This window comes from Pelodiscus sinensis, chromosome 3 (assembly GCF_049634645.1).
Source record: "Pelodiscus sinensis isolate JC-2024 chromosome 3, ASM4963464v1, whole genome shotgun sequence".
Taxonomy (NCBI): domain Eukaryota; kingdom Metazoa; phylum Chordata; order Testudines; family Trionychidae; genus Pelodiscus; species Pelodiscus sinensis.
Window position 1 is genome coordinate 17,277,251 of NC_134713.1, and position 22,347 is coordinate 17,299,597.

The following is a 22,347-nucleotide window of genomic DNA, read 5'->3' on the forward strand; positions in this document are numbered from 1 at the left end:
TCACCTGTTTCAACAATCTGTGCCACTGTGTCAGCTTTTTCACTGGCATAGAAAATATAATTGGATGGTGTAAGAGATCAAGAATGCTGTTTTTCAGTTGTAAATCCTATATTGTCCTCTCTCGGAGTTGTCCAAGTATTTGGAGAAAATTTATTTTCAGTGGAGTTTCCTTCCTGTTTTGAGATCCTAATCACATGAACCAAGGGATTAACAGGTTATTTCTTCTCTTTCATTATGTTATCTTTAATGAGTAGATTCAATTAATTAAAAAATAATGATTAAAGCTAACAACAAGCAACCAGTCACTATCTAATCATCATCTTCTCCCCCTTTGGAAATGGGAGAGAAGGCTGCATAGTTTTGTATTAAGTTGCAAAGCAGAATGATAGTCAAAATAACTCATGTAAATCTTTATGTATTATGTGCTACAGTACTGTGCCTTTGTTTCCATACAGAGAAAAAACCCGACTCTGATATAAATAATTCAATAAACCCGTTAAGTGGTGCTATCACTATCTCTATTTTTCAGGCTCTTCTTATTACTGATTGTAGAAAAAAATCAATTAAAAAGAAAGTATTAAAATAGGTGCACTCTAATTCTTTTTCCCCCTCTCCAAATGTTATCAATTTAAAATACTGCAGGCTACAAAGGCCTTATGCCGACATTCATCAGTCTGTGGTGTCCCATGGCACATAACCTCTCTGTCAAGTATCAGAATTACCAGTCACAAACACTTACATGATGTAAAGTCATTTCAAAGGGATCTATTTTTCATATTTTACATATGATTTACTCACTAATACTCTAGTCAGAAGGAATTTTAGTTAAGTCATCACTGTGACAGTTCGCCCCCCCTCCCCCACACACACACTTTATGAAAATTGGCTTATGAATATAAATATAAATAAGTCATAGATGCTTTGGACAAAATGCCTCATGTAACCTATCAATTTTAATGTTACAGTCTGCTGGATCTGTGTATCTTATTTTGGTGCATGTATCATTTGAGTATGTGAAGTTAGAAATATGAATCGTGAATCTGCTTATAGTTTCAAATGTACTAACGAGAGCCATTACTGGTGCCCTGGAAGCCTAATGACTGGGGGTATGTCTACACTACCCCGCTAGTTCGAACTAGCGGGGTAATGTATGCATACCGCACTTGCTAATGAAGCCCGGGATTTGAATTTCCCGGGCTTCATTAGCATAAGCGGGGAGCCGCCATTTTTAAATCCCCGCTGCTTCGAACCCCGTGTAGCGCGGCTACACGGGGCTCGAACTAGGTAGTTCGGACTAGGGTCCTATTCCGAACTACCGTTACTCCTCGTGAAACGAGGTAGTTCGGAATAGGCACCCTAGTCCGAACTACCTAGTTCGAGCCCCGTGTAGCCGCGCTACACGGGGTTCGAAGTAGCGGGGATTTAAAAATGGCGGCTCCCCGCTTATGCTAATGAAGCCCGGGAAATTCAAATCCCGGGCTTCATTAGCAAGTGCGGTATGCATACATTACCCTCCTAGTTCGAACTAGGAGGGTAGTGTAGACATACCCTGGGTGATCAACTCAAGGACCTGTAAACAGCCTTGTTTGTCCAGTAAGTTTGGAAGGTAATTGGTCTGGAGACTCAGAGGTGTAGCCCTGTTAGTCTGTAACTAAAAAAATTAAAGAATAACTATTGTCTTGTAGCACCTTTAGGGTACGTTTACACTAGCTCATTAGTTCGAGTTAGGTAGGGTAATGAGGGCAAGCGGAGTTGCAAATGAAGCCCGGGATTTAAATATCCCGGGCTTCATTTGCATGTTCCCGCGCGCTGCCATTTTTAAATCCCCCTTAGTCCGAAATCCGTGCCCGCAGCTACACGCGGCACGGAGTAGGTAGTTCGAATTAAAGATCCTAATTCGAACTACCATTACTCCTCGTGTAGCTGCAGGCATGGAGTTCAGACTAAGGGGGATTTAAACATGGCGGCACCCGGGAACATGCAAATGAAGCCCAGGATATTTAAATCCCGGGCTTCATTTGCAACTCCTCTTGCCCTCATTACCCTACCTTGCTCGAACTAACAAGCTAGTGTAGACGTACCCTTAGAGACTAACCAAAAAAATATACATAGGTAGTATCTATATATTTTCTGGTTAGTCTTAAGGTGCTATAGGACCATTGTTGTTTACATTTGTTGGTGATGGTAGTAGTGGTCAGGAGAGACATTTGGCCATACCACCTGGTGCTTGAATCCATTTTGAACCTGGTATTTTTTCATGGAGGGGAGAGGGGGCAGAGATGTAAAACAAGGGGTTCCTGCCCTGGGGTAAAAGTTATTTAAGCAATAGGAAATCATCCACTTTTGTCTTCAGTTGGCCTGGGAAACTGCCTGGTACACCCTAGGATACAAAGAACTTGAAAAAGGGCTAGAGACCTAAGTCAGGCACAAGAGTTTGTCTCTGACTTGAAAATTATGTGTGAAATAAAAACAGCTCTTTAAGGTTAGAAGCTGAATGCAATACATTTTCTATATATATTTTGAAATAAGTCAAATTTACTAAATTCCCATGTTAACACAATTGAACTAGTGTGTGAAGTCTTGAAATTAGTCCAAGGTTGTCTCCATTAATGTGGACATGCTACTTTGGACTTATAGCCCCAAGAAGCACTGAGGAGTAATTAGTTCAAATTACTCTATTTTGGAATTAACATTATTTCTGATGAAAAGCAGGAGTACAGATTTTATATTAAGAGACCCATTATTTCGAAATAACAGGCTTGGTAGTGTTGGATGCTCCACATATAAATTTGACCTTATGGGGCTTATTTTGAAATAAAGTCCTAGCATTGAACAGGGTTTAGTGAATTAGAACTAGCTATGCATTTTCTTTTCATTTTAATTTTGTAACTTACTTTGATCCGCCTGTTTCCTTTTGCAACCACTTAAATCCTACTCTCTGTACTTAACAAAAACGCTTTTGTTTACTATCCAGCCCATAGTAAATAATTGCTACCTGAGGAGAGCAATCACTATTCATATAAGTGGAGCTTAACTCGAAGTAAGCTATGAAAATTGGGTTACGTCAATTGAATAGCTTATTTTGAAATTGGGAGTGTCTACACAGCACTTATTTAGAAATAGAGCACTCTTTCTCCGACTTCCCTTACTTCTCATACAATGAAGGTTATAGGAGTTGGAGTAAGAAGTCCTTCAGCTTGAGAGTATTTTGACATTATTTCGAAGTAACTGCCTACTGTGTAAACGTGGACTAAATTATTTCGAAATAAAGCTAGTTATTTCAAAATAATGTTGCTGTGTAGACATACCAATACCTTTCACTAATAAAGGAAGCTTATCTGATAAGCTTTCCTTGTATAAAACTTTAACACAGAGAAATACAGATTTATTTGTAGGGTTTTTGTCTCATTTAGGGATTGGTTTCCTGGGTGTTGAGCTTTAGAACTGAATCTACCCAGAGCTGAAGTAGTTCAATTTCTGCATTGCTCTGCAGGGGTGTGGTAACCCCAATTCTATGCCTTGTCTAAGGGAAACCAGAATATCTGGACCAGCAGGACAGAGTGCTAGGGAACTCCACATGACAGTGAAATGATCGGCACACTGGGGAACAATCCCAAGGGGACTTCTGTGACTGCACCCTATCACAATCACCATTAACTGTCTTGGCTATTCATTCTGGGGGATAGAGTTAGAGACTTAGGGATAGATCTACATAGGGATTTAGGTGCCTAAAGTGGCAGTCTGGACACCTACGTCCAAATTTCAGATCCCCCAAATCACCACTCAGCAGTCAAAAATCCCAGCAGATACCTACATTCTCCTTGTGCCTGTATTAGTGCCAGTGAAATCCCGATGTTTCTACCAGCTGGTGTGCACATAACCCCCAAACTACTTGGTGCCCTCTCTCCAGCAGAATATTCAAATTAGGCATCACTCTGCCTCTCTCACCAACAGGACCCATGCAAAACTCAGCTGGGGACAAAGTGGTATTCCAAACCTAGAGTCCAGCTGTAAGAACATTCACTCAAGAGGCAGGAGATCCAGGTTCAAATGCCCACTCAGGCTGAGTCAAAGCAGGGTCAAGAACCCCACTTCTCCCATGAGGGCCCTAATCACTGGGCTACAGGCTATGCTGGAGTAGGTGCTCTCTGTCTCTCCTGTGAACACTGTTACACATTGTATAAAATATTTACATAGTCAAAGAGAGAGGAAGCAAGAGAATGACTATCTAGCTAAGTAGTTAAGTCAAGCTCCAATGACTTTTACCTCTTTCAGGGTATGTCTACACTGCTATCCTAGTTCGAACTAGGGTGGCTAATGTAGGCATTTGAACTTGCAAATGAAGCCCGGGATTTAAATACCTGGGCTTTATTTGCATGTTCCTGGGCGCCGCCATTTTTAAATGCCCCATAGTTCAAACTACCTGCCCGTGGCTACACGCAGCATGGACTAGATAGTTCAAATTAGGAGCTTTAATTCGAACTACCTAGTCCGTGCTGCGTGTAGCCACGGGCAAGTAGTTTGAACTACGGGGCATTTAAAAATGGTGGCGCCTGGGAACATGCAAATAAGCCCAGGATATTTAAATCCCGGGCTTCCTTTGCAAATTAGAATGCCTACATTAGCCACTCTAGTTCGAACTAGGATAGCAGTGTAGACATACCCTCAGAGTATAAACAGGAAGATCACCAACTCTTCATTTTTTTCCTTCTGATAAGAAAGAACTGACTTTTGCCTGGCCTGCAGTTAGTCATCTGATACCCTTTGAGGGGTTGGGTTTAGAACGCATCCCTATGCCTGACATTTCCTAATAACTAACTCAGGTGATCCCCATTCAGCTGGCTGCTGTTTGTGATCTAATTCTTAGTGCTTAACTTTCACCATGTATTTGCAGGAGACTCTCGGGCCTGTGGATTCAGAGGGTATGTCTACACTACAAAGTTAATTCGAACTAACAGACGTTAGTTCGAATTAACTTTAATAGGTGCTACACTAGCGCTCCGCTAGTTCGAATTTAAATCGAACTAGCGGAGCGCTTAGATCGAACTAGGAACACCTCATTTTACGAGGATTAAGCCTAGTTCGAACTAGCTACTTCAAATTAAGGGGTGTGTATCCCCTTAATTTGAACTAGTGGGAGGCTAGCCCTCCCCAGGTTTCCCTGGTGGCCACTCTGGCAAACACCAGGGAAACTCGTCTGCCCCCCTCCCGGCCCCGAACCCCTTAAAGGGTCACGGGCTGGTTACGGTGCCCGTGCCAGGTACAAGCCTGCCAGCACCCAGCTAGCAGACCCTGCACCTGGCATGGATCGAGCCACCCACCCGATGCCCCCCAGTCCTCCTCCTCTTCCCGGGACCAGGCCGGCGGCTCCCGGGAGCTTGCCCAGGAACGCAAGAGGTGGGTACCCGCCTGGGCTAGTGCAGACATCGTGGACCTTGTCCACGATCTCCGCACTAGGCACAGGAAAGTGGCCGTCTAGGGCAGGAAAGCTGCCAGCCTGGCCACCCAGGAGCAGGTGTGCAAGAGAATCAAGGGGGTCCACTGAGACCCCCGACCCTGAGCCCTGAGCTTACAATGGCAGTCCTGGGTCAGACCAAAGGTCCATCTAGCCCAGTAGCCTGTCTGCCGACAGCGGCCAAACCCTAGGGACCCTGGAAGGGATGGACCGAAGACAGTGACCAAGCCATTTGTCTCGTGCCATCCCTCTCCAGCCTTCCACAAACCTTGGGCAGGGACACCACTCCTACCCCCTAGCTAATACCACTCCATGGACCCAACCTCCATGACTTGATCTCATTTCTCTTTAAACTCTGTTCTAGTTCTAGCCTTCACAGCCTCCTGCAGCAAGGAGTTCCACAGGTTGACTCTGCTTTGTGAAGAACAACTTTCTGTTACTAGTTTGAAGCCTGCTACCCATTCCTTTCCTTTGGTGTCCTCTAGTCCTTCTTTATGGGAACTAATGAAGAACTTTTCTGTATGCACCCTCTCCACCCCACTCATGCTTTTATAGACCTCTATCCTGTCCCCCTTCCGTCTCCTCTTTTCTAAGGTGAAAAGTCCCAGTCTCTTTAGCCTCTCTTCATATGGAACCTGTTCCCAACCCCTGATCATTTTAGTTGCCCTCCCCTCTCCCAGCCTCTCTCTTCCCCTCTCCCACCTCCTTTTCCCAGTCTCCCCCAGTTTTGTTCAATAAAGACAGATTCCATTTTGGAAGTCACGTTATCTTTATTTTGTACATTAAGAAGAGGGGCTAGGGAAGGGTAAGTGGAAGGAGGTGAGGGAGGAATGGGGCACGAGCCCCCGATGGGGAGGACTGGGCTGGCTCTGCGGGCTTCTGGGGGTGGAAGCTCTCCTGCAGCCCCCCAATTACCCCATCTCCACAGATGGCAGCCTGCGGCAAGTGCAGCCGGGCTGATGGCCGAGTGGTGTGATGTGCCCAGTGTGGGTAGTCCGGGCAATCCAAGCCAGGACTGCTTTGCAAGCGGGGCACCCCTGACAACTGTCTGTCCGGGGTGAGGGTCGGGACCCTTTAAGCACAGCCCTCGGCTAGCCTGAGACAGCAGCTCCATGCTCTAAGTCCTCATCTGATGCCCTGCTGGCACTGCTTCCGGCCATCCTTAAGCCCAGTTCAGGCTCCACTTAATGTGGACATGCTAGTTCGAATTAGCAAAACGCTAATTCGAACTAGTTTTTTAGACTGGATCCGTTAGTTTGAATTAGCTTAGTTCGAATGAACTAATTCGAACTAAGTTAGTTCAAATTAACTAATTCGAACTAAGTTAGTTCGAATTAACATTGTAGTGTAGACATACCCTAAGAGAATGCAGGCATTGCAAAGCTGGGCCTAAGTCCCCTTTGAGGATCTATCCCTTAAAAGCAAATTCAAAGGTGACCCTATATATTAGAATACCTTATAGCAACACATTCCCCTTATAGTCATTAAGACTCACTTACACCTACATGCATCTACTGAAGCAAAGTGTAAAGCAGTCCTCACCAACCAGTGGATTGGGATATACTGGTAGATCTTGGAGCCTCTGACAGTTGATCCTGACTGGTTTGGCCAAGAGACTATCAAGTGCCAGCACTTCAGTTGCACCTCCTGCTCTTTGCCTTGGAGCTGTCTCCTCCAACTCCCGGAAGCCTCCTGCTTGCTGGACAGGGCAGGTGAGGGAAAAGAGGGGCACTGAAGTCAAGGTGCCCCCTCTCCCACCCTGTATCCTATCTCCACAGAGCAGAGAGGGGACACAACAGGGCTTGGGATGGAGTTTGCTGGCTGCTTTTGGGAGTGGTGCAAGGCCAGGGCAGGGGTGAGCCTGCCTTAGTCCCACTGCACCACCACCCAGGAGCCACCTGAGGTCAGAAGTGCCCAATTGGAGCCCACATCCTGAAATCCCACTCCAATCATGAAACCCCTCCTGAACCTGAGTTCCCTGCCCTCACCCCAAGTACACCTGCATCCAAATGCCCTCACAGAGCCTGCACCTAGAACCCCCTCCAGTACTCCCAACTACCTGCCCCAAGCTCAGCTCAGAGCCCCCCTTGCACTCCAAATCTCTTAATCCAAGACCAGAGCCTGCACCCCAACCCTCTGCCCCAGACTGGTGAAAGTTAGGGAGGATGGGACAGGGAGAAAGGACAGAGTGAGCAGAGATGGGGCCTTGGAGAAGGGGACACAAAGGAGGCAGGGTATTTGGGTTTGAGGTAGATTTTGGATTGTGCTTACATTCAAAAAGTGATCTCATGCTTAAAAAGGTTGGAGACCACTGGCATAAAGGAATCTAAATGGGTGTAACTTACATGTCAGGAGCCCGGAGTAAGTAAATGTAAATTAAAAATACTCCCCATTCTGTTTTAATTTGTACCATCTACAGCCTGTTGGCATGCAAGTATGCTAATATAGCCTTACTCATTGGCAGAATGGGTATAACTCGGTCAAGCAGAGGCATAAAAAAGAAGGGGAACTGAATGTAAAAGGATTCTAAATGTCCAAGAACATATCTTACACCACTATAAGCATCACCTCTGAATTTGGCCCATAGAATTTAAATTTCATTTCCACCCTTATGATAAAAAATTAATCTGTTACCTTCCAGAACAACTCTAAGCTTTGTAGAATAAAATATAGTGTAGCCATCCAGGCACCAACCTAATACAATCTAGTAAAAATAACTCAAACAAATGTCTTCTTGTCTCAGTCACTTTAGAGAAATCCAGAAACATAAATATGTTTTCCCTGAAAGGTAACAGTTTTCTTCCTTTTTATCTGAAATAAAATTCTATCCCCTTCTCCTTGGGAACAAAAGGTGGCAATGAGTCTGACAGTGTTCAGGGGATGTTCTTTCCGCATTAACCTTACCAACAGCTGCATCATAAAATACCAAGTATACCAAAACACATTCAATCATTACGGGAGGCACAATTTAAAATCTGAAATGGACAGAAATAAATCATGAGGAAGCATTAAGGCATCCCATTCCTTTTTAAAAACCCCAATGCACAAATTTGTGATCTAGAGTTATTTGAAGGGAATTCTAACAGACTGCAATAAAGTATTGTCTCTAATATAACATGAAATGCTTAAGAAATATCAGTCACTTGTTTCATTCATCCTTTTCTTGGCCACAACATCCTGCTGGCCTAGGCCTCAAGGAACTCACTGCAGATGGCTGAAAATCCATGGCTAATGAGGACCAGGAAGTGGTGGAAGAGAGAAGACCATAGTGACAAAAACTCATAGTGACAAAGGCTCAAAAACTAATAGTTAATAAATAAATAAACAAACAAACATCAGAAGCAGGAATCCTGCTAAACAACCAGTAGAAAGACTGGACAATCAAGATGATAAAGAAGCACTTAAGGATGATAAGGCCACTGCAGAGAAACTAAGTGAATCCTTTTCATCAGTCTTCACAGCTGAGGTTGTGAGAGAGATTCCCAAACTCAAACTATTCTCTTTAGGTGACAAATCTGAGGAACTGACTTATATTGAGGTGTCATTAGAGGAGGTTTTGGAACAAATAGGTAACTAAACTGAAATAAATCTCCAGGACCAGATGGTATTCACACAAGAGTTCCGAAGGCATTCAAATGCAAAATTGCAGAACTAGTAACTGTAGACTGAAACCTATCATTTAAATCAGCTTCTGTACCAAATCACTGAAAATAGCTAATGTGATGCCAATTTTTAAAAAGGGCTACACAAGTGATCCCAGCAATGATAGGCCAGATAGCCTGGCTTCACTACCAGGCAAACTGGGTGAAATGATAGTAAAGAAAAATATTGTGAGACATATAGATGAACATAATTTGTCTGGGAAAAGTCAACAAGGTTTTCTAAAGGGAAATCATGCCTTGCCAATTTATTTGAGGGGGAGGTGGGGTCAACAGGCATGTGGACAAAGAGATACAGTGGATACAGTGTAAGTGTACTTAGATTTGCAGAAAGCCTTTGACAAGGTCTCTCACCAAAGACTCTTAAGAAAAGTAAATTGTCATGGGATGAGAAGGAAGATGCTCTCAGTATTGGTAGCAGGTTAAAAGATAGGAAACAAAGAGTAGTTATAAATTGTCAATTTTCAGAATGGAAAGAAGTTACTAGTCATGTAGTCTGTATTCTGGGACCAGTACTATTCAACATATTCATAAATTTATCTGAAAAAGTGGCAAAAACAGTAAGTAGGCAAAATTTGCAGGTGATACAAAACTACACAAGATAATTAAGTCCCAGTCAGACTGCGAAGAGCTACAAAAGGCTCTCTCAAACCTGGGTGAATGGTCAACAAAATGGCAGATGAAATTTAATATTGATAAATGCAAAGTAATACACATTGGAAAATAATCTCAACAATACATATAAAATGATTGGATCTAAATTAGATGTTACCCCTCAAGAAAGATCTTGGAGTCATTATGGATTGTTTCCTGAAAACATCCACTCAATATGCAGCAGCAGTCAAACAAGCAAACAGAATATTGAGAATCATTAAGGAAGAGATAGATAATAAGACAGAAAATATCATATTGTCTCTATATAAATGCATGGAATGCTCAGATCTTGAATATTGCATTCAGATGCAATTGCCCCATCTCAAAAAATGTGTACTGGAATTGGAAAAGTTCAGAAAAGAGTAACTAAAATAATTAGGGATATGGAACAGCTGTCATACAAGAAGAGATTAATAGAACTGGGCCTTTTCATCTTTTCAGCTTGGGAAATAGTTGACTATGCAGGGATATGCTAGAGATCTATAAAGTCATGATTGGTATGGAGAAAGTAAATAAGGAAAAGCTGTTCACTTCTTCCCATAACACAAGAACTATAGGTCACCAAATGAAATTAATAAGCAGCAGGTTTAATCAAACAAAAGGGTCTATTTCTTCAAACACTGCACAGTCAGACTGTGGAATTCCTGGCCAGAGGATGTTGTGAAGGACAATACTATAATAGGGTTCAAAAAAGACCTCCATAAATTCACGGAAGATGGGTCCATCAATGGCTATTAACCAGGATGGTTAGGGATGATGTCACTAGCCTTTGTGCACCAGAAGTTGGGATTGGGCAACAGGAGATGAGTGACTTGATGACTGCCTGTTTTGTTCATTCCCACTGGGGCACCTGGCATCAGTCACTATGGGTATGTCTACATTACAAAGTTAATTCAAACTAACAGCCGTTAGTTCGAATTAACTTTCATAGCGTCGATACATACAAACCGCTAGTTCGAACTTAATTCGAACTAGCAGATCGCTTAATTCGAACTAGGTAAACCTCATTCCACGAGGACTAATGCCTCATTTGAATTAAGTAGTTCAAATTAAGGGCTGTGTAGCCACTTAATTCGAACTAGCTGGAGGCTAGCCCTTCCCAGGTTCCCCCTAGTGGCCACTCTGGGCCAAACCAGGAAAACTCCTCTCCTCTTCCCCAGTCCTGGGCCCTTAAAGGGGTAGATTCTGGCCAGATGGCACTTGCCACAGCCAGCCCTGCCATCAGTCTCTGCCCTGACCCAGTGGCTGAAGGATGAGGCAGGCAGGCAGTGCCAGCGAGCTGTCCCCCACCCAGTCCCCCAGCACCCAGGGGCCATCCAGGGGCTGTAGACAGCACGCACCCTCCTGGTCTAGTGCGGAGGTCATGGACCTAATTGAAGTTTGGGGGCAGGCCCCAAGCCTCCATGATCTCCGCACTAGGTGGAGGAACGCGGCCATATACAGCCACATAGTGGCCGCCATAGCCCGAAAGGGACACAGGTGCACGCAAGAGCAGATGCGCCTGAAAATAAAACAGCTGCGGCAGGCATACACCAGGGCCGTCAGGGGCGGCGCCGCAGCAGGGGCTGCCACCTGCCCCTACTTCCCGCCCTCGACCAACTCTTGGGGGGTGGGGTGGTGTGCGCCAGCCCAGGAGGCAGCAAGCTGGGACTGGAGAGCCCTGACCCAGGCGCACCAGAGGGGCCACCGCAAGGAGTTCCAGCACCAGAGTTGGGAGGGTTGTCCAGGGAGACCATATTGGGTAAATAGTTCAAATTAAGTAGTTTCGGGGGAGAGGCAGGGACGGAGACCAGGGATCACGCGCGTGGGCCATGCCTCCCACAGATCACGCAGACACCTGTGCATGTGTGAGCACGTGCCATGCCACCCTTGGGCAGGTGGCTCCAGCTGCGTGACACCCAGGGGCCGTGGCCCAATAGGCACATGCGGGTGTGAAGAGACCTGACATGCTCCCGACCCTGGGGCGGGACCCAGCAGGATGCTTTCCCTTCACACGTCCCTTCTACACGGAGGCAGGGGACATCTCCCCCACCACCCCCAGTCCCGGGGAGAGCCAGACATCCTGACCATGGCCTCTGTACAAGCACAACGGCTCTAACGGTGCAGGGCATGGTCACCCTCACATCGCGGTTCTCCCCAGGGAGAACTGACCACTTCTCTTCTTTCTCTACAGCTGCACCAGCTGCTCATGCAGGGCGCACCACGCTGCCCAGGACATGCTCCCGTACCCACGGCCTGCTCCGGACCACCACCATGGAGCAGGAGTACTGGGACCAGCATCTGGGGTCCTTGCGAGCCCTGCACCGCACAGGCCTAGATGTGGACAGATCTGCGGTTCCGCCAAGAGCTGCTGGCTGAGGACCGAGCCAGAAATGCAAACCTGCAGGCCCTGCTGCAGAGCCTGGTGCCCTGTGCTGGTCCTGCACTTGCTGCCCCCCCAACAATTGTCCCTCCTCCCACTCCTGCCCCCCTCCCACCTCTTCCTCCTCAGCCCCCACACCCTCCTCCTCAATGTCCACACCCCCCACCTCAACCTCCGCACCCTCAACCCCGTTCTCCCGGGGATGTCAAGGGTGCTGGGAGGCGGTTGGCCCAGCGAGACCCCCACCCCTGATCCCTGAGTTTCCCTTCCCCTTGCTTCCCCCTTGCAGCTCCCTCCTCCCAGTTTTCCCCCTCCCCTCTCCCACTCTCTCTCCTGCCTTCTCCCACCTCCTTTCCCCTGTCTCCCCACAGTTTTATTCCCCCTCCCCAGTTTTGTTAAATAAAGAGAGTTTGTATTTTTGAACACGTGTCCTTTATTTTTTTACATCAGGAAGGGGGGCTAGGGAGGGGTAAGTGGAAGGAGATGAGGGAGGAATGGGGCACAAGCCCCTGATGGGGAGGACTGGGGTGACTCTGCAGGTTCCTTGGGGTGGAAGCTCTCCTACAGGGCCTCCTGGATCCTGACAGTCCCCCGATTGACCCCCCCCCAGACGGCAGCCTGCGGCAAGTGCAGCTGGGCTGATGGCCGAGTGCTGTGATGTGCTGCGTGTGGGCACTCAGGGCACTCCACAACAGGACTGCTTTGCTGTCCCTCATCGAGGTAGACAAGCAAGTGGGGAACCCTGACAACTGTGTGTCCGGGGTGGGGGTTGGGTCCCTTTAAGCACAGCCCTCGGCTAGCCTGAGGGAGCAGCTCCACACTCTAAGCCCTAACCTGATGCCCTGCCGGCACTGCTTCCGGCCAGCCTTAACCTCGGTTCAGGGTCCACTCAATGTGGACATGCTAGTTCGAATTAGCAAAACACTAATTCAAATTAGTTTTTAAGTCCAGATGCACTAATTGGAATTAGCTTAGTTCGAATTAGTGCTGTAGTGTAGACATACCCTATCAGAAGACAGGATACTGAGCTAGATGGAGCTTTAGTCTGACCCAGGATGGCTATTCTTTTTGTTTGATGTTTTCCCAGAAAATTACTGCTGCTGGTCCCAGAATAATGGCCTACCTCAGAGCTCAGTGCTAAGGTGCTAACTCTAATATTGTTTAACCTCATACATAGCATCCCCAATACCACTGCCAGTTGTTTAATTTATAAAGACAACACCTGTATGACAGCGCAGCACCAGGATTTCACTCATCAAGAAGTCCTGAATGCTGACACCAAAGACATGGCCCAATATTGCCAAAAATAGAGATGTAAAGCTAATACCAAAACCCAGAGTTTCCAGCTGCTTCCATGTATCCAGTATAGGGCTGCCGACAGATCTGTTGAATCCATGGGCAAAATGTAAAGGGCCAGCTTGGGGCGCTCAGAAAGAGCAAAACCTAGGTTGGAAGGGGCAGGGATTGAGGCTAGCCTCCCCCAGCTAGACCTTCAATGCTGCCTGCACTGCACAGTGGTCTGGTGGCGATTTCAAGGCTATGGGGTACCAGCCACTGCTGCTGCCACAGTAGCAGCTGCCAAGAGCTTCAGGTGCTTTTAAATTGCCAGGCCTTGCTGCAGCTGCCCCTTTCGCTCCCCCTCTTGGCAGCCCTTATTTCCCACACAAAGACCCACAAATAGCTCTCTCTGCTTCTGAATGGACACAGGCTGGATCACAATGCAAAACTTGTAGATCTAAGTGTTACAATGGCCCCTGCCATGACTTTCAAGGAACACCTCACCAAGCCAAGACATGAAACAATCTAATCACCAAACTAGATGGTTCTAGCTTTGGAGCCAATGCACAGCCCTGAAGGAAGTCTGGACATGTCGTATGCTATTCTGTAGTAAGATATTGCTCCTTAGTGTAGCTCAGTTTTTTGTCCAAAGGACTAGTAGCCACTCATCTGAATGAAACCATGAGTACATTAAACAGGTACTAAGAACTACTAACCTGGCTTGGCTGTTTGTCCTGTCCAACATTCCCCTTCTGACATCAGGCAGCAGGTTACCTTGCAGAATCCACACCATAAAGTACAAGACATACCGCATTTACCCTTGTTTACAGATGTGCTTAATCCACTCTCTCGGGGTATGTCTACACTACAGCGCTAATTCGAACTAACTTAGTTCGAATTAGTTAATTCGAACTAAGCTAATTTGAACTAACGCATCCAGACTAAAAAACTAGTTCGACTTAGCATTTTGCTAATTCGAACTTGCATGTCCACATTAAGTGGACCCTGAACCGGGGTTAAGGATGGCCGGAAGCAGGTAGGCCTTGCACCTGGCACCTGGCACGGGCACCGTAGCCAGCCCGTACCCTTTTAAGGGCTCCGGGGCCGGGAGGGGGGCATACAAGTTTCCCTGGTGTTGGCCAGAGTGGCCACCAGGGAAAGCTGGGGAGGGCTAGCCTCCCACTAGTTCGAATTAAGGGGCTACACAGCCCTTAATTCGAACTAGTAAGGTCGAACTAGGCTTAGTCCTCGTAGAATGAGGTTTACCTAGTTCGAACTAAGCGCTCCGCTAGTGCGAATTAAGTGCGAACTAGCGGAGCGCTAGTGTAGCGCCTATGAAAGTTAATTCGAACTAACATCTGTTAGTTCGAATTAACTTTGTAGTGTAGACATACCCATAGTTGTTAGTGGCTTATCTGATCATGCCATATCTGAAGCCACAAAGCTTTTCCCAGAAATGTCATGGAAGATCAAAACTTGGAGGCTGGACTTTTTGCTGTGTCACAAAATAGGAATTGCCTACGTGTGAAGTTTATGCTTGCTGCCTGCAAGTGATACTGAGATCTCTTAAGGCAGTGGCTCTCAACCTTTCCAGACTACTGTACCCCTTTCCGGAGTCTGATTTGTCTTGAGTACCCCAAGTTTCAACTCAACTTAAAAATGAATGCTTATAAAATCAGACTTTAAATACAAATGTGTCACAGCATACTATTTCTGACAAATAGCTTACTTTCTCATTTTTGCCATACAATTATAAAATAAATCAATTCGAATATAAATATTGAACTTACAAGTCAGTGTATAGTATATAGACCAGTATAAACAAAACGCTAATTCGAACTAGTTTTTAAGTCTAGCTGCGCCAATTCGAATTAGCTTAGTTCGAATTAACTAATTCGAACTAAGTTAGTTCGAATTAGCGCTGTAGTGTAGACATACCTATGAGTGCAGCTTTCATGACTCCCTCTTTGGCCAGATAGAAGCCGCTGACTGCCTACTTGTAGGCTGCACTCATTGCAAAGGGCTGCCTAGTTCCCTTATGCACATGCATAATAACCATTCAATAGCTGAGGGCAGGGTAAGACATTTTGACTAACAAGTTTGATGTGATTGTTTATGAAGATGCATTAAAACATTATTGCCTTATATTCCCCTTCAAGTTCATCCAAAAAAGTTAACTGACTATAAAGAAAGGAGACTACAGTAACACAGACCCGTATGACCCCAGGCACATCACCCTAGACTGATTTAAAGGAGTTAAAGTTCTTAATACATAATTCTTTTTCTGTGAGCTACAACATCCAATATAGCTATGTCTACATCTGCATATTATGCCTTATCTCATGGATAGAAAGGAAAATAGAAGTCTTATGCATTGATTCTTTGCAATGGCACTCCCCTGCACTCAGACAAGGCTCAGAGAAAGATCAAAAGTGTGATTGAGGGGAAATTTACAACCCCCCCAAATTTTGAACTACAAAATGCATTTGAGATCCCTGATTCCATGCCCAGAAAAGCCAGTCTGAATCCTTCCTTTGAACTTAATGGACACTGGACAAAGTCCTTGGACGTTACAAATGTGGTGGGAATCTCCATTTCTTCTAGGAGGACACACAAGAGATTGTCTCAGAAAATACATTAGAAAGTCTCATGTCCATTCAGTTCCCTACTAACAGGGAAGAATTCATTTCTGAGATCAAAGTGCTGGGCAATGTAATACAGGCTGAACCTCTGTGTTCCGGGACCGTCTGGTCCAGCAACATCCGCGGTCCAGCAGGATGATGGATATTGCTGGACTAGAGAATCCCAGCACACAGGTTGCTTGCAGCTGGGAGCAGAGCCAGCCAATTAGGCCAGTGGAACCCACCGGGCTGGCAGGAATGCAGAGCCCATGGTGTGGGGGGCAGCAGATCCTGCAGCCAGCAGGGCCAGGGGAGAGGAGGAGGTTGCAGAGCTCACAGCTAGTGGGGCCTCAAGCACTGGCGGGGCTGGTGGGGCTTCAAGCACCCACAGGACTGCCACCAGAGCTCCCAGGGCTGGTGGGCTTGCCCAAGTTCACAAGGCCATGTAGCTCGCAGGGCTGTTGCAGCCAGGGGGCCAAGGCAGCAGTGGCAGTTAGCTAGGGAAAGGAGCCCAGCAAAGAAGACCCCCCCCCCCCCCCGCCCGCAACCTTTCCCTGATCCGGAAAACTTATCCGGGACCAGTCAGGTCCCAAGATGGACAAACCAGAGGGGCCAACCTGTACATACCAAAAACTATTTTTCCTCTGTGCTTTGGTGCTATTGTAACGTGGTCTTATGTAATTTACCATTCATAGCACATTATATTTACACAGCTAACTCAGATTTCCTTATTTTCCATATGACGAAATTAGTCTCCTCTTCAAAAATATGAAATTATGTAAAAACAAACAGACAAAACTGCATTCTTTAAAATGCTGTAGATGAAGCAATCTTGAATGAATGAAATGAAAGACAGGGGTAGATAGGAAGTTTAGGATGGTCTCAGTGTAGAAAACATAACCATGTATAGGATAGAACGTTTTATAAAAGGATGTAATCCAGGTCGGTTATTTGGTGAAATAAAGCCATTTTCTGCTTGAGTTCAGTTAGAATTGGAGATGGTTTTTCAATCTCAGCCTCAACAGTGTTTAAGAAAGTGGGGAGGGGATGGCAGATAACTCATTGAATAAAAAGTTTCCAATTTCATACCAGTTCTTAAGTTGGTAGTATATTGGAAAGGCAATGTGCAACTGACATCCTCAGACATAAGAAACTTAATGATGGGTGAAAATGAAAAACATCAGGATGCCTCTGAGAATTAGAATCCTTTAAACAAGTTATGAGTGAAAAAGCTGTGGATAAGCCGCATTGTAAACCAATTAGAAATGAATGAAAAATCTCATTTAAATGGACATCATCTTTCATTAATATTAGAAAAACAATTCTTTCTGTGCTTTATTGGAGGTGATAAATTCTTTGCGACACCAGAACAGGGCAGCTGTTCCATACTACAAGTAATTCTCTATTTTGCTCAGCAAACAGTCAAAAATGACTAACCTACAATTTGGAATTGTAGTTCCTGGTAGTAAATTATTAACAGTTGCACATTGGTTTTCTTACTCTTACCAATAGTGGATGGGTTAAAAAACATATCCTTGATGTTATCTTAATCAACAGTTCAAAGTTCTGGCCATTTATCTTAAGCATTTTGTTGGGCCTTACAATCTAGATGTATTCCATGTAGCAATCCATACACAGTCTACACTCAGGACAATAAATTAGGGGACTAGATTTTGGTTTCATCCAGTGAATCGAGATGAATTATTAGAACTATAGATTCATCAGGATGTGTGATCCTTATCTGTATTCCATAAAGGGTATGTGTTTGCATCATGCACCTGAGCACAACATTCCTCAAAACAGTGTCCATTTACCCACACATGTGCTGTGCTCTCCTTGTGTTCATAACTGAGGGAGAAGAGGTGATGGTATTGGCTGATGCTTCCCTAGTTCCCCTTCTTACTACATTCCCACAGGATCCAAAGCAGAGGGAAGGAGGGAGAGCAATGGAATGCAGATAGAGGTTAGGTCCATAAAAGGCTATTAGCCAGGGGTTAAGGAATGGTGCCCCTGGCCTCTGTTTGTCAAAGGCTGGAGGGGGATGGCAGGAGACAATTTGCTTGATCATTGTCTTCGGTCCACCCCCTCTGGGGCACCTGGCACTGTCCACTGTTGGAAGAGAGGATACTGGGCTAGATGGACCTTTGGTCTGACCCAGTCTGACCATTCTTTGTTCTTATGTTCTAGAGAGCACACATCCTGAAGAACCTCCAGTTACAGTAGGTAATTTCAGTTTCTTCTTCGAGCGACAGTCCCTCTGTGTATTCCACACCTCTGTGACTAGCAATCACTGGGGGCCTCCCAGGTTTCTGTGAGAGCAGGAGATGCAATTCTCCGACTCTCGACATAGTCTCAGGATGAGGAGCATTTCCCCCAAATAGCAGGGGGCAATTATCTTATTCTAACTCTATAGTAATATATAGCTACTACATAAGGTTAAAAAACTATTTACAAGGGCTACGTCTACACTGGCCCCAAATTCCGGAAAAGGCATGCAAAGCAGGTAAGTCAGAATAGGGAAATCCGCGGGGGATTTAAATATCCCCCGCAGATTTAAATAAACATGTCCGCCGCTTTTTTCCCGGCTTGGAGAAAAGCCAGAAAAAAGCGTCTAGACTGGCACGATCCTCCGGAATAAAGCCCTTTTCCGGAGGATCTCTTATTCCTACCTGAAATGAACTAGAAAGCTGAAGCAACAAGTTTTTAGTGTGAGAAAATTTAATACCTTACAGTGAGCAATGTATACCGTTATCCATTGTGAAATGTGCATATTGCCAGTTCTCAGTCTTTACCCAGCGCTTCCTTAAAAAAATATTAAAAAATGGATTCTGCTTTTGATAGAAAATACCAAAGCAAGCTCTTACCTGTACACTACATCTGTGGTAATTATACAAAAATTGCTTTTCCTGTCCACATTATAAACGAACTTTAGCACTGAAAGGAAATCTTCAAATGGAATGCCACAATGTATTACGTTAATTCCAAGTATGAGGCTCTTCACTACTGTATTTGCTAATATAACATTTTCTTGTTTTCTGTGGTGAACATCTAACCTAGTGCTAGGAGCTCGTTCCTGGAATGATTACAAAGGCCTCCTGATCCTTGAAGAAGCTCCATGAGAGAAAACAGACAAAAATATGAATTTAAACAAATTGAAAATAGGTGAGTCAATATAAAACTACACATTTCCACGCTCTGAAAGTGAGCTACTCTTTTCAAACTCTGATACTTCGTAAAGCTGCAATATAAACAGCTGGTTCTCCACACAACCCCTTCTATACCAAAGATCAGCAGAGTTGAAACAATTTGTATAGTGCGGGTGTTGGAAAGCCATTGAACCAAACTGGAACCCCTGTATATGATGTAAACCACTTCAAGCCAAGGGGAACACAAGCATCCCCAGCATCCCTAGGTTCACTACTTATGGCAAGGTTGAGTGTAAATTTGCCTGGCACATCCCAAATTGATATGGTGAGCACTAGGGATGTAAATACCCATTAAAACAGTTAACCAGTTAAATTATTCAAATTATATCATTTAGCCAATTAACTGTTGGAGGGTTGGGGCTGAGGTCCTGCAGTGGGGGCTGCTCCAGGCAGGAGCCTCCATGGCGTAGGTCCTTCCAACTTGCCCACCATGGGCAAGGATTCCTCCAGCCCGGTTTTCTGTGGAAGAGGCTGCTCTGGCCATGCCCAGCCCTCTGGTTTTCTAGTTATTGGGTAAGCATGCCAGTAAGGCTGATGTTTTCCAGGTAACTGGTTAACCTTTTACATCCCTAGTAAGCAAATCTCAAATCTCATTGCTTTATAAAGCAGGTCTTGGAAAGAAATCTCTTCTGTCCTTATATGTTCTTACTGTAATATCTGAGTGACTCCCAAATTTGTAATATATTAATCCTCACAACATCTGAGAAGTAGGGAAATACCATTTTACTCCATTATACAGGTGGTAAACTGAGGTAGAGAGAGAATAAGTAATTTATTCTCGGAAAGAAATGATGGGAGGAATTATTGCAAATACATTTTCTAGACATTTGGATTCAAAGTTCCCTTATGGAAATAAACAGGTTCGTTTTTCTGGTGGCTTAAGGAACTGCAGCCTATGGGGAGGAGATGGCAAAGGCTTTTTATGTTTGCATTGTGTCTCTTTAGTTCCGGACTGCTCCAGGGGGCCAGGAGAAGTCCCCAGTGTAACATCAAGCCATCAAGAGCTATTCCAATTTATGGCACTGTTCTCTCCATCTTCCCTTCTTCTGCTCCACATATGGGGCTATTCTGTATCAACTGAGATACTCATAGCTGTGTATGTTACAGCGATGCATTTCCCACTCCCATGATGACATTCATCCTATGCTAAGAGTTGCAAGGAGACCTGCGTAGAGCAGTCTATGGATGTATATATGAATTTATGGATGAAAATTCCCCAGCCAGCCAAGAAGATTTTATAACCATTCTATAACACAACAGCGGTATCCAGGGGTTTGAGAAGGAGAGCAAATCATTCCCTTTCCTCTTTAGGCATTCAGTGGCAAAGCTCCAACATAGTGCAGTTAATATATGCTAGTATATAGGAGGTGAATAATTGTGTGTTTCTCATTTTCTGGATGCCTGACTTTTGAGCTTGGGGTCTGATTTGCACAAGGGCTGAGCATTCACAGTGGCAACTCAAGTCCATGAGAGCATTGTTTTGATCCCTAGTGTTTCAAACTGGCCACCCAACATTAGCGAAGATTTTAACCTTAACTTCTGTGTCTCAGGTACCTACCTGTCAAATGGGGATAATATCACCCTGTCACTTCACAGGGGCATTGTGAAAAATAAGTTCATTAGTGTTTGTGAAATGCTTACATACTATACTGGTCAGCACCCTGGAAAAGCCCATGAGGAAATGGATCACTCTGTCTACAGAGCAGGGTTTGTATAGTGTGGAGAGAACGAGGGCTACACACTGAACAAGAATAAAAACAAATATTGCATAATGGCTCATGAAGTGAACACTATACATTCTGGCTACGTATAGACTGGCCACAAATTCCGGAAAAGGGATGCAAATCAGGTAAGTCAGCATAGGGAAATCCGCGGGGGATTTAAATATCCCCCGCGGATTTAAATAAACATGTCCGCCGCTTTTTTTCCGGCTTGGGGAAAAGCCGGAAAAAAAGCGTCTAGACTGGCGCGATCCTCCGGAATAAAGCCCTTTTCTGGAGGATCTCTTATTTGAAAGTAGGAATAAGAGATCCTCTGGAAAAGGGCTTTATTCTGGAGGATTGCGCCAGTCTAGACACTTTTTTTCCGGCTTTTCCCCAAGCCGGAAAAAAAGCGGCGGACATGTTTATTTAAATCCACGGGGATATTTAAATTCCCCGCGGATTTCCCTATGCTGACTTACCTGATTTGCATCCCTTTTCCGGAATTTGTGGCCAGTCTAGATGTAGCCCACGTGCACTATATGTGGCAGGTATATGGAAAAATAACACGTAGTCATGTAATTAAAGATTGTAGCATATTCCATACACATAAAAGGGCTGGATTAAAATAGTAAAGGCAACCTTAATTCTGGCATTTCTTAACTTTTGCATGCATGACATTGCAAATTTAATATTCTTTAAACATTTTTTTCTTCATCTCTTATATATATTTTATAGATCACAGGGAGGTTCAAGGTTCAAAAAGACTCAAATTGCAGTAAATTACTGATGTGGCCTTGGGAACAATGTAGCACACTGTTGATATTACTGAAATCTAATAAAAAAATAAGAAAGCTACCCATCTCATCCTTAATAATTCTCTGTGTTCAATGCCACTGGGAAAGACCAAGCCAAAAAATAAAAAGCCCTTTAAAAAATACCCAGATGCAAGGCAAAGAAAGGAACTTTTTCGAGATACTGGATCAAGAAAAAAAAACTCCTACGATTAAAAAGGTAATGGCTTTTAGGCAGTGAGATAGGGCTTGGACTTCAAAGCACAGTGAAGGTTCCTGAAGGAGCAAAACACAGAACCCTTAGAGTGGAAAGACAATGGTTCTGATTATACAGAAAAAGACTTAGGGGAACATTTTAAAAAGCGTGTAACTGCTTTAAGCACCTAAATTTCAGTGACTTCCAAAATTTGAAAAATGTGTCAAGGGTAATAACACAGGGAAAGCAACAACCTCGCAGACCTAAGGCAGATGTCTGGTGTGTGGTAAGTGAAATAAACCTAGTGTTGTATCACACATCTGCATTTAGCACTTAGGAAGTTCTACAGTAGAAGGGTGTTTGCGATATATACAGGGCTGCGGGGCTTTAGGGCATCTTCATACCTTTCTGCCAATGCATAC